Source organism: Oreochromis aureus, linkage group 7 (genome assembly GCF_013358895.1).
Source record: "Oreochromis aureus strain Israel breed Guangdong linkage group 7, ZZ_aureus, whole genome shotgun sequence".
Classification (NCBI taxonomy): Eukaryota; Metazoa; Chordata; class Actinopteri; order Cichliformes; family Cichlidae; genus Oreochromis; species Oreochromis aureus.
In genome coordinates this window covers 31,549,406-31,563,332 of record NC_052948.1, presented here as the reverse complement: position 1 = coordinate 31,563,332, position 13,927 = coordinate 31,549,406, and the positions used below count along the sequence as shown (strand labels likewise).

The following is a 13,927-nucleotide window of genomic DNA, read 5'->3' as shown; positions in this document are numbered from 1 at the left end:
TATATACACACAGTGGATTTTGTTGAAAACTGTGTGTGAGAGTATTCAGTTTTCTCAGCATGGAGTTATGTCAGGCTCACCCAGAAGAAAACAAACTGAAAATTAAAGATAGAGAAAACAATCAGCAGCTTCAGGTTTTGTACACTTCAAATCAGAACTGTGTAAGCGGATACTACAAGGGGAAAAGCTGCCCTGAACTGTGTACACTGCAATAAATCACTTCGTTCTTTCTTAAATAACGTATAATGTATCTAACTTCCATCATCTTGGATTTTAGTTTTTGCTGCTTCAGTGATCTTGGATTACTGACGATGAACCAGTACTTTGGTTAGAGTGCCTATCCAACTCCTAGCAGCTCTCCAGATCAGTAGAAGAACTACTCGACCAGCTGCAATCAAACATGGTGGTCTTCAGACATCCAACCGCTGGACCAGAGAGGATCTCCACAGAAATAACAAACAAGCAAGCCAGCCAGAAAGCACAAGACACAAAGCACCGGCAACTAACTGGTTAGAATACAGAGGAGACCACAAATAAATCGATGAGGATGTCATTGTCACACACAGGAAAAAAAATACAAATGCTTAAATGAGTTATTAAATATGTCTAAAAACTATCAATTGCAAACCGTGCAGTCCAATACTTTAAATGCTGTCTTTGTGGGAGAGAATATAAATAGCAAGCCGCTCTTGGTCATTTGGCACTGAGTCAGCATAAAGAAATTAAAAAGCCGTTGCAGCAACCCAGGTCACCTTTATGGATTATGCTGCCAAGTGCAAAGTTTCATGCTATGGTACATGCTTAAGTTCAGATAATCTAGAAGTATAGGGATGGCCATTTCTATTATGTTGCATTTGTACTTTGATTATTAAGAATGTGCAGTGTGGTTTCAAGAGTAAAGTGTAAAGGTTTAGGTAGCAAAGAACCACTGTGGCTGGAAGTAGAGATTAAGTAGTTAACTTCCAATCAGTGACCGTCACTCCAGCACCACCACTGCATGTCATTAACGTTGTTCTTCCTGTTCAACAGGAGTTCGTCCTTCCCACTATTGCCTGTGTCTGTCTCTCTAGTATTGTACTTTGCTTTCAATATAAAGCATCCTGAGCTCCTGGGTGTCGTTAATTAGTGCTCTATAAAGTTCAGTCAAAGTGAATCAAGCAGGTCTTGTTTGGTCAGTGACCAGTTTGTGGTTTCTAATCACCTACATTGTCAAAGTAACCAGATGAAAAGCCTGTGTAGTCTAAATGCGACATGAAAACATTACCGTTAATACCAACAGCCTCTGCGTGAGAAACAAAAGACACAAGCAGCAGAGGTGAAGAAGAGGGGAGCTGACAGCAAAGGTTTCTCAGGTCAACAGGGAGAAAATAATAAAGACAAAGATGGAGCAGAAGAAGCAGCGAAACTCAGCGGGTGAAAACGTGAAAAACTCCAGAGAGAGTTAGACTGGGACCAGCGGGAGGACATATGAAAGTCAGACAAGAGACGGAGAGACAGGGACAGCGCGGCCAAGCAACGTAGGGCCTGCTGTGTTCAGGACCCACATCGTTTCCCGTCTGATCAGATTCCCTTCAACAACAAACAGCCTGTAGCAACAGAAACACAGGAACGTTCTGACTGCCGGCCTCGCTCGGCTCTTACAGGGTATTTTATTATCTGAAGCTCTAGTGCAGTTGTGTTTTAATTTCAATGTGGCTGCAGGGAGCTCTGAGTAGATTAAGAAGAAGGTGCAGGAATGTCAGGAATTCAATAAAGAGCAGTGTTGTTTTCCTCTCTATTCTCTCTGAGAATGTAAAGCAGATTAATTGATTAAATGTGAATCTGAGCTTTTTGACACGCAATTCATTCAGGTCTTCACGTGGGCTCTTTTTTTCCTCCTCAAAGACACAGCTGTGAATATTGTATTCCTGACATATACTACTTTATTCATCCACTTTAGTACTTGTGTGCAGCATATCTGCTGGTTCCATGACAACAAGTCTCCAAGGGAAGTCACTATTCGAGGCAAAAGGTAGGAAATACTGTGATTATGATAAGATTAGACATCTACATAAATCTCAGAGGGGAAGAGGTTTGATCATCCATGCACTGTGACAAAAAAAAAAAAAAAAGGAAGGCTGGTCACAGCATACCACATGCTGCCTGAGCAGAGGTTCACATCCACCTGGATTTATAGTGTCTTTATGATGTAAACTCTGATATATTGAAGCTATATTTACACTGCAAAGCCGTCTACAAAACCCTCACTGAGAGCAGGCTAATACACAGCATTCAAATTAGTTATATTTTCTGTTTCATAAACTAGGTAGGAAAACTTGTCTTTATTTATCCCATCGCTGTTGGGACCAGTGGAGCAGGTGTGCTCGGTTACCAGTCCAGGTGTGAGCTAGTACACTGGTCAAGGGTGACATGAATTTTAAGCTAACGTGAGAAACCATCGGTCCAGGAAGTATACCATGCAAGAATTGGAAGAATATACAAGCTGAAGGATGATCAGGGTTTGACCTCTTTAGAAAATCACTACAATTGGTAACACAATACAAACAAACAGCTGTTCTATCATGACAGACTCAGTTTTCCACATGTACATGGGTACACCTGTAATACGTGCAGGTTTTGGTTAGAGAGACAATCAAGGTTGATGTGGACCTCAGAGGATAAAAAGAACTACCAACACAAGCTGCAGTCCAAAATGGTAGAGCTGGAGTACCTCTGAGGAAACCCACGGAGATGCAGCTGAATAACAAGCACCATCACAATAGTGACACAGCAGGTGAACCAGCTTGTAGGGGAACAGAAGAGAGGAAGTGCCTGGGCTTGTTATTAGCAGCACCTGAAATTTCAAAATAAGAGCAGGTGGACTGCTGAGTAATAAATTAGTGGCTCAGGATATCGTTCTCTCAGATGGGTATTATCTGCATCCAAATATACCTGGGCCTGCCTGAGTAAATTCTCTACTTATATTTAGATTTATATATATTGTTTTTGTTATTTACTCTTCTTACTATTCTTTTAGTTTGTGATCACACAAAATGTATGAAAGAATGAAATGAGCCTAGCAGTGTCTCTAAAATCAGTTTTGTTTGACAGCTGATAAGGCCTATTCAATTCAATTCAATTCAATTTTATTTATATAGCGCCAAATCAGAACAAAAGTCGCCTCAAGGCGCTTTATATTGTACAGTAGATAGCACAATAATAAATACAGAGAAAAACCCAACAATCATATGACCCCTATGAGCAAGCACTTTGGCGACAGTGGGAAGGAAAAACTCCCTTTAACAGGAAGAAACCTCCGGCAGAACCAGGCTCAGGGAGGGGCGGCCATCTGCTGAGACCGGTTGGGGTGAGAGAAGAAAAACAGGATAAAGACATGCTGTGGAAGAGAGACAGAGATTAATAACAGATATGATTCGATGCAGAGAGGTCTATTAACACATAGTGAGTGAGAAAGGTGACTGGAAGGAAAAACTCAATGCATCATGGGAATCCCCGGCAGCTCACGTCTATTGCAGCATAACTAAGGGAGGATTCAGGGTCACCTGGTCCAGCCCTAACTATATGCTTTAGCAAAAGGAAAGTTTTAAGCCTAATCTTGAAAGTAGAGATAGTGTCTGTCTCCGAATCCAAACTGGAAGCTGGTTCCACAGAAGAGGGGCCTGAAAACTGAAGGCTCTGCCTCCCATTCTACTTTTAAATACTCTAGGAACAACAAGTAGGCCTGCAGAGCGAGAGCGAAGTGCTCTAATGGGGTGATATGGTACTACAAGGTCATTAAGATAAGATGGGGCCTGATTATTTAAGACCTTGTATGTGAGGAGCAGGATTTTGAATTCAATTCTGGATTTAACAGGAAGCCAATGAAGGAAGCCAAAACAGGAGAAATATGCTCTCTCTTTCTAGTCCCTGTCAGTACTCTTGCTGCAGCATTTTGGATCAGCTGAAGGCTTTTCAGTGAGTTTTTAGGACATCCTGATAATAGTGAATTACAGTAGTCCAGCCTGGAAGTAATAAATGCATGAACTAGTTTTTCAGCATCACTCTGAGACAGGATATTTCTAATTTTAGAGATGTTGCGCAAATGGAAGAAAGCAGTCTTACATATTTGTTTAATATGTGCGTTAAAGGACATGTCCTGGTCAAAAATGACTCCAAGGTTCCTCACAGCATTACTGGAGGCCAAGGTAATGCCATCCAGAGTAAGAATCTGCTTAGATACCATATTTCTAAGATTTTCAGGGCCGAGTACAATAACCTCAGTTTTATCTGAATTAAGCAGCAGAAAGTTAGCGGCCATCCAGGTCTTTATGTCTTTAAGACATTCCTGCAGTTTAACTAATTGGTGTGTGTTACCTGGCTTCATGGATAGATAGAGCTGCGTGTCATCTGCATAGCAGTGAAAATTTATGCTATGTCTTCTAATGATGCTGCCTAAGGGAAGCATGTACAATGTAAATAGAATTGGTCCTAGCACTGAACCCTGTGGAACACCATAATTGACCTTAGTGGGTGAAGAGGACTCTCCATTTACTTGAACAAATTGGAGTCTATTAGATAGATATGATACAAACCACTGCAGTGCAGTACCTGTAATACCTACAGCATGTTCTAATCGCTCTAATAGGATATTATGGTCAACAGTATCGAACGCAGCACTAAGGTCTAGCAGGACAAGCACAGAGATGAGTCCACTGTCAGAGGCCATAAGAAGATCATTTGTAACCTTCACTAAAGCTGTTTCTGTGCTGTGATGACCTCTGAAACCTGACTGAAACGCTTCAAATAAGCCATTCCTCTGCAGATGATCTGTTAGCTGTTTGAGGTTAGCTAGTTCAAGGCCTAGTTTTTAGGTCAGTTTTCTGGCATCCCAACTGCTGAGCTTCCAGCATACATATAACATACATTCAACCATTTAGTCTCCTTAATTTCTCAAAATGTGATGTCTTAAAGGTGCATTTTAACAAGTTTAAAATACAATTTTGGAGAAAGAACACCTGCTTCATGTAGAAAAAGTTTGATAGACAAGCAGTGTTTATTTTCTTGTGTTTTGAGCAAGTTTCCAAATCCCAGGAGTCCTACATTTCTGTCAGCATACTCATACTCTGAAATATTTTCATCTGGAAAATGCAGTTTGGGGTCTGATTTTCTTGCGGTTTGTGTTTTTGTTTTCATGCTGGTTTGAATCGGTTTATGCTTCCCCCATTTTACCTCGACACACAAACAGCCTGGAAACCTGAACTCGGAAACAAACGTCAGCTTTCTTCTCTTTCTGTTCTGAGACATTAGAGAAGCTCCAGTTTGACTCTCGTATCGTCAGACGAGCCGCCGCTGGATACAGGGTTTCACAGCGGCGGGGACTTGAGCGGCTGTGACATCACACATATCGGAGACGACGGTAACACCGATGTGAATTTGGATTGTGCGTCTTACATAAGTTCTGCTGCTGTCGTCTCCTATATGGATCACTATGCTGCCTGCAGCTGGAAAGAAATGGCACACACACATACACAGATTCTTGTTTTTGTTACTTGCAGGGACTCGTTCCTGGAGGCGTAACCAATCCTGCTACCTGTCTAACCCACAAACCTTAAGCAACATATAAGATGTAAAACGGTGCTTTCCATTGTACTGTGTGGTCAAAGGTTAACACTGAACACAAAAACACTGAGCCCGTATCGGGTACCCTTTGCATTTTTATTCATTTGAGCTTATTTGGCCATGACTACAATAGAATATTGTACAAGTAGGACTCCTGGGAACAGTATGAAGATTTAAGCTGACAGCAAGCCTTTGGCTTTTTTCATTGCCAGGACATATGAATGTAATTTCACAAAATAAATACTGCTGTCAATCTAATTCTAGACGTAAAACACAATGATACTGTGCACATAAACCACAATAAAATGAGATTCAGAGATTCATTTACAGGGTAAAATTCAGCCTACTCCACAGCCTGTGTGGACATCTGGACTGATTAGAATAGGAGTGTTTTCTGTTCCACCAGACACTCATGAGACGACTGTGGCTGAAAAGATGTCTGTCCAGACAGAGCTTCATATTTAATCAGCTGTTGTGCCGGCTGACTGCAGTTTACGCTGGCTGGAGAATCAGTCATCCATTTTAAACCTAATAGGCAAAATTATGATTTGGGACATGTTTTGCTGCATAGCTGGTATATTCACGAACACGGCCAACAAGTGGGGGTTTCTAAGATGTATACAGCTGTGTAAACTTTAAGGTCTGTTATGCTGTGTGAGGCATTTAACTCCGCTCATTAAACATGTGGCCCAGGGGGACAAAACTGGCCTGTCAGATCAGCATGACTGGATGAGTTTGAAATGACTGAAAATGGAAGAGAAGTTAATAATAACTCCAGTTTTACCAATAAGATTTTCTCCTAGCCTGTAACTGACTGATGCAAATGGCCTCTTCTGTTCAAATAAAGATGTGTGAATTGATTTGTCATGTATAATCACGGTTAATTGGCAGACAGATATGATTATAATCAAGTGAAATTTACAGGATGCCCTCAAATTATTTAAATGAGTACACTGAACTTATTTTTTTTGCTTTTGAAGTTTATTATTTTAAATCTTTGAATATGGCTTCATGCTTAATTGTTAATACTTGATTTCTCTAATTCAATGAAAAAGTGCAAAAACTCAAAGGATCATTAAAGTTCAGGTCATGTCACTCATCCTCCTTCAGCACTGCACACTCTAAACAAATATTAGATTAAAGTGCTCTTCTTAACTTCACATTAATGAATATTCTTAAGGCAGCTGTTTAAATTTTTACATTGTTCAACCCTTTTCTTGGCATTTTCTAGAAACTGAAATCCGATGAGCAGATTTTTTTGTTATTCCATGAGGCATTGTGTCTCTTTTCATTGGATGGGATCTCAGAACATCCTGTTTGAATTTAATAAAACTGAGCCTCATTTATCAAAAGTGAGGAGCATCAAAGGGGATCTTCAGTCAGAGATGAAATTCTGATCACAAAGAATGAAACAACAAAAGAAAATGAAGGAAAGCAGCAGGACAGAAATTCTGAGAGGACAAGAAATAGGTCAGTCTGTCAGGAGTCGGGACTGAGGAATGATGGGGAGGAATACGAAAACACTTAAAAGAAAAGAACAAACTTTGACCCTGAACTCAGCATGAAGGTACTTAAACTTCACACTGACACACAAACACACAGTGTGTGTATAAAACCTGTGTGTATAAAAGTACATATATATATATATACACTAACAACCACATTTTTATGGTGGTGGCTGCTGTCTCTTGCTGTTTTCATCCTCATTACACAAATAGACCAAAATGACTCAGACTAATAATAACATGCAAATCACAGCAAACAGGCGAGGGCAGCGGAGGGATTTTGCGGGACGTTCCTGCTTCGAGTCTTCGCCTTGGGAACGATTATTATTTGCTTCTGTGGGTTGAACCTCGCTCCTCCTCACCAACATTAATTGGGACACAAATCCTCTAAGAGTTGATGGCTAATTGGGAATGGGCATGCTGGAGGCTGTTTTATCTTTACACCTCCACCACTGTGTGGCCTGAGAAATCATTTTAAACCTACCACACACACTGGTCAAATGGAAGAAAATGGATGGACGCTTACTTCAATTTTTCTGTGCTTTTTCTTAGTTGGATTTTTTACAAATGTACAGTGTAAAATCTCACTGGAGACAAGGAATAACCTGAGTAGCTTCCATTATTAAGTGCATATAATTTAAAAAAGTGAATTTTGGCTTTACTGACCTTTTAACCTAAAGTATATACAAAGCTATTCATAAATAAGGTAAATAATGCATTTGTTCTGTTTCGGTTTTGACTTTAAATTCTTGTGGAAATAATAAACAATTGACTCATGAGGGTTTATGAGCTTCATGAAAGCAGATTTGAGAGGGCTTGTGGTGCAGTCACAGTAAGTATTAACTATTCTCCTTAAATGTCACCAATACCTGAATTATTAAACAAACAACAGTAGGTTAGAGAATTGAAAAGTGAAAACCAAAAGTAAGAAATACATTACACCATGCTCTATAACAACATGGCTGACTTGACTGATTTTACAATCAAATGTATTAAACTATAATTCTTTTTTTTAAACAGTATTAAACCACACTTTAAATGTTTGTTTAAGGTTTTTATAGACACTGAGTCTTACAGATATCTCAATGGTAAAATGTACCTTTTGTGTAGATAAATGAAGTTTCAGTTTAAACTCTCTTCATAAATGGGTACTCCTCATTTTGATCTGATCTCTCTCTTTTCCCAGTGTGTCCACTTTATTTTACTTGGTATTCACTTTGTGTAGGTTGTCTCTTTTTTTCTTCTTTTCTCTTTCTACCATCCCTCAGCAATAGATTCGGTTTCTTTGTTCTCTCTTTTCATTCTTCAATAGAGTTTCTTCTCTGTTCAGTCTTATATGCATTCTCTCCCTCTTCCTCTGAGAGTTCAGTGTTTCTAATTAATTCCCAGTTTACAGTCATCTCTGAACACACACACGCGCACACAGCCAGACTGCTAATTGAATTTTTAAGCCTCTGCCTTTCATTAGCATTTTGCCATGTAATGCATTGTGTGCTTGCTTGAGTGTTGCCCATGCGTGTCTATGTGTGCGTTTGTGTGAATGACATGCAGGTAGGGCTGATTCATATTTTAATGTAATGCTTGAATGTGGGCTAATTGACTTTGATTGCAACATGTGTGTTTAATGATTCCGGTCAGGTTTGGATAAGAGTTTAAAATTCACAGTGAGTTCTTTCGCTGAAGTATCTTAGGTGTGCTGCATGTCCCGCAGTGCTGTTCACCATAGCTGGAACCATTTTACCATTGCACTGGTATCAGGCAGTTCGTATAACCAGTGCATTCTGGGCCAGTGCTGAGCCGAGCCAGTGCCCCACGATCTATTTTGGTGCATCAGTTTAAGCTTGACCATCTCAGCTCCACTTATTCTTTCCTCACTCACATGCCAAACAGACCATGAAATGAGCAAGTTGTCCTGTTTTCCCTCCTTATTTCATCTTGACTCAGACTTGTCTCAGCCTCCTGGAGGGGTTTGACTACACTCAGAGTCATCTTGATTTAGTAGGCGTTTTGGCATCAACTTATCTCATCCTTATGTCTTGACAATGCTGCAGTATCCAGGGCAGAAAATTTTAGGGTGTCTTGAAAAGTAAGTTAATCCCCATAGGCTTTTATGTTACAAACAAAGAAACAACAACAAAAAACAACAACAAAAAAGACATCTTTGGCTCCATGGATAATTTTCACATTCTTAACAACTGCTCTGTGAGTTCATTTAGAATCTCAATATAATGTTACATTTTAGATATAGGGGTGCATATACTATGCACTTATAACACACTGACACAAATAGAAAGAAAGAAAAAATGTCAGTGACTCATAAATATAATGATCATCTTTTGACTTAAAAAATGCAAAAGGAACCTGCTCCAGTTCAGCCCCCCCAGGATTAACCACGTTGCTGCTGGATGACTGCGTGCATGAGTTTGCATGTTAGAAGTCAGCAAAGAGCAAACCACTTAAAAATACGACTACTGCCAGTATGTATCAATAAACTGCCTAACCACCAGTGTGGCAATGAAAAACCTCCAAAAGTAAAAGTATCAATGAGCTACTATACGATTAGAAATGTCTGAAACCTTGTGCAGCTGCTCTCCTTTTTAAACATGATCCAAATGGTTTAGATCTGCAATATAAATGTTAAACTTCACAAGCCACTGAATGTTATTTTTTCTGAATTTTTTTTGACTGCATTAATCTTTACCTGTTGAGATGTCACGCACGGGTCACTTTCTGGCGTGTTGTTGCGTGACAGAATATATGATTAGTTGCATTTGTCTTAATCCCATCACACTTTCAATAAGCTGTCATACAACATAGTGCACACAGTACAGGCTGCGCAGACTGATGGTCATGGTGATGCACTAAAGCCTCAGAACTGCTTTCTATTAATGTCTTCCATAAACTGTATTGATCTTAAGCCTGGCTCCACTTACTAAATTACATTACAGGTGAATTACTTTGGTGTTATTAAGTAAATATGAACAGTAAAATAAATGGAAAAGGCAAGGGAGCGTGTGTGTGTGTGTTGTGCTGCTATAACTTTCAAGGAGAGGTGAAGGTGTTGTGGCCATGTTGATCTAAATGAGGGGAATTTCCTCTTCGATGTTCTTTATTCATTCAATCATCTCCTTCTATATCATTCTTCTTCTGCTCATTATTTCTTTCTTTATAGTATTCTTTATAGATTATAGTCCGACCCAGAATCCACTGACCCTGTCCATGGGGAACTGGTGGAGTAAAAGACCCATATATCTAGTTCTAGGTGTTGAGACCGCAGGGACAGATCCAAAGGGGTTAATAAAAGTTAATTTCATTAAGAAAGCCAGGCCAACAAAGCCTGAAACAAATGATAATGGGACATCACTGATAAAAGACAACCGCAACTCCAACGGGAAGGTAGTTGTAGTCGACTACACCCGGCTGAAACCACAAGATTTAATTGAGCGTGCCACAGGATTCAGTGACAGTAATCTCTGGCTGGATTGGGTGGCCCAAAATGCTAGGGAACAGCACGTAGATGATTGTGTTGCCTGTGCCACAGCTAGACCTAGGTTGTTCACTGAGCCTGTGCCACTGTATCCGGAGGACGAGTGCGGTTACAACTGTATGCTGAGGCTAACTAGAGAAGCTGTGAGCACCGGTAATTGTACCACACTGTCCAGTTTATATCGACCAATTGATAAGCGCACACAAGTAGGACCATTCATACCTAAACAAGACAATTACACGTGTTTTAAATTCTCAACAGACATAGTAAAATACACTCTGGGAGAAACTGACCCCAGTTGGTGCACCACGACACTTACGGGGAGGACCACAAATAATGTGAGTGATACAAACACCATAATAGGCACCTGGGCTAGAAGTGGGTTGTATTACTACTGCGTGTTCCCTTGGGAAGTGTGGGGACATGCACAATGGTGCGGTTGGGAGCCCCTCTGATGCTTATGGGGAGTAAGGTAAAAGTCATACCCCAACATGACACACGCACATTGGCAGCCAGACGTAGGAGACATATTCTGGTAAAGAGAGGCACAAAAGGTACGCATGCTTATGACCCAGAACGGACTCGCCTACCTGGACTGACTCAATAGGAGTCCCAAGGGGAGTTCCTGATAAATTAGTTGATCAAATAGCTGCAGGGTTTGAGAGCATAGTCATATGGGTAACACCGAATAAAAATGTTGATCGCATTAATTATGTCCATTATAATTTGCTGAGACTCTCTAACCTAACCAGAGACGCCATGGAAGGGTTTGCACAGCAGCTGGGGCCGACGTCGTTAGTGGGAGTGCAAAATCGAATGGCCCTGGACATGTTGTTGGCCGACAAAGGGGGCGTGTGTGCCATGTTTGGTGACATGTGTTGTACCTATATTCCCAACAACACCGCTCCAGACGGCTCTGTAACCAGAGCTCTGGAGGGCCTGAAAACTTTATCCAAAACTATTCATGAACATTCGGGAGTCAATAATGCACTGGAGAGCTGGATGACCTCTGTATTTGGGCAATGGAAGGGGTTGTTTATGTCTGCCATGTTTTCTCTTGCTACTTTTATTGGTCACAGGTTGTTGTCTCATTCCTTGTGCCAGAAGAGTGCTGGAGAAGGTAATAGAGAGGGTTGTGGATTCGGGGCCAACCGGTCCAGGGTCTATGATGCCGTTGGTGGAGGTGGCTGAATGGACCGAGGAGTGAGACAATGTGAAGGATGTTGGACCGAGGAGTGAGACAATGTGAAGGATGTTGACCTTCTTCGAAGGTCAAAGAGGGGGAGTGTGGGAATTATATCATTTTTATTCTTCTATATCATTTTTATTCAGCTTTGAGTAGTGGCATTTTTTGAAAACATTTATTAAACATGCAGTTTTAATCATGTTGTTACACATACTGCAAGTGTGCTCATAAAAGAGTTGGCATTCTGTTTCTGAGGGTTACAAGCTTCATGTGGCGAGGTGAAAGGTGATACAGAGTGCAGTAAGGTTAAAGACACAGACATCATGTAGATTTATTTCTAGGGTAGAGGTGAGACATATTTTTGCTTGTAACTGCATTTTGTAACTGCATAAGCAACAGTTTTTGCAGAATGTGCTCCTGATGTTCCAGAGATAAGCGAGAAGAAGAACATCAACAGGAAGTTTAATAAAATCATTGTTTTGACACATCTGGACCAGTGGTCGTTTGTCTCATCCCTCAAGCAAAAGAATTCGGGACACACTGTTGCCATTTTTTCAGTTTTTTATACTTAAATTTTCTCTTCTGTTGTATAGAAATTTTATGTTATGTAAATACACATGTGGACAACATGCAAATATTTACTGGTTACAAAGCCCAGGTTTGAGACATACCTGTATCTGTCAGATGAAGGATAGGTCTTTCAACAATGTTGCTCTATCCTTATTTTCAAGTCCAGTGATTTCTTATTCAGTGAATACTGGATCGCTTCTATTCTTTTTGTATCCAAGCAAAATACACAAACAAATGATGTGTTCTTACAATGCATGATGGTTGATATCAGTGGAGAAAAAAAAACAAAATCAGCAACCAAAAACCATGAGGCTCCACACAAGAACCCGAACTTACAACTCCAACAAATACCAGCTGGTGTGATTATGGTTGACAGTCAAAGACAAAGTCAAAAACAATCTGTGCTTTAATCTTTAATACAACTCTGAGTCTATTTATAGCATCCAAATCCCATTTCATTTGGCTACGAAAAACAATGGGATGACTCTCTTCTTTTCTATTATTGCACGACATACTGGAAAACCAGTCACACAACGAAAAGAAGATCAAAGACGACCCCTGAGGGACACCATGGCTTATAACAGCATGAATGTGCTGTTTATTTATTTGTTGTATATTTTAATATTAGCAGGTTCAGTGGACACGGCTAAAGTTAATAAACTTCAGATGAATAGATTCAAATATAAAGTATATCAATATATTTTAAACTAACTCACACACCAAGTATTAGAAAAACCTCCAAGTTTTGCGAGCTACAATTACTAACAGCTAAAGCTCAAAGCACAGAGGTCTAGAAATCATCTGGCAAGCATGAATTTGGAGGGAATAATGTGTATTTCCCAATCGGTTGGTGAATGGTTGCTGGAAGTTGATGGTAGTTGCTGTGAAATCGACTGTTAAAGCCCCAGTGAAGCAGACCCATGGACCAGTCAGTGGCCTCTGGATAACCATTTGCGGTGAGGAAAAAACGTCTATTTATATAAAATCACATAAAATCTTTGTGTGTGTGTTTCAACTAAACACACACTGTTGTAATTGACCTCAGGTCAGCAGCCAGCTTGTTTCAACGAACTGGACCAGAGTGAGGGAACCCTGAGCACACATCTAATTCTGGGAACACTTAAAAGGTCGGCACCTGATGACCTGAAAAGTCTGATTGGGTTATGAACACCGACCAGTCAGCGATGTACTGAAGGGGTCAAAGCATTGTGAGCTTTTCTAAAAGGACTGAACTGAGAGCCAGTAAAGGGACTTCAGTACTGGGGTATTATGTTCACATTTCCATGTGAGTTTCAGGACAGTGGTTGCTGCATTGTGATGGAGTTGAAGTTGTTGTACCAATGATTTGCATTATACTGCGAATAAAGTTTTACAATCGTCTACCCTACTTGATATGAATGCATGGTGAGGCACAGCTTTTATTTTAAAGCCCTTTTTTTTGAAGAGTGTGTGCAGACAAAGTATAGGTGACTAAAGCAATTTGCTAAAGACCCAACCAATCACAATTTCACCTAACAACATCTAGCATCTTCATCCACCAACTGTGGATCAAAAGTTCACAGAGCATTTGTTCCTGACAAA

At 40.3% G+C, this 13,927-nt stretch overlaps 1 protein-coding gene across 1 annotated transcript in view; it reads right to left on the bottom strand.

The window, feature by feature from the left end:
* Window positions 1-13,927, bottom strand: part of dcc (DCC netrin 1 receptor) — a 339,659-nt gene that overhangs the window by 221,460 nt on the left and 104,272 nt on the right. The window lies entirely within an intron of this gene.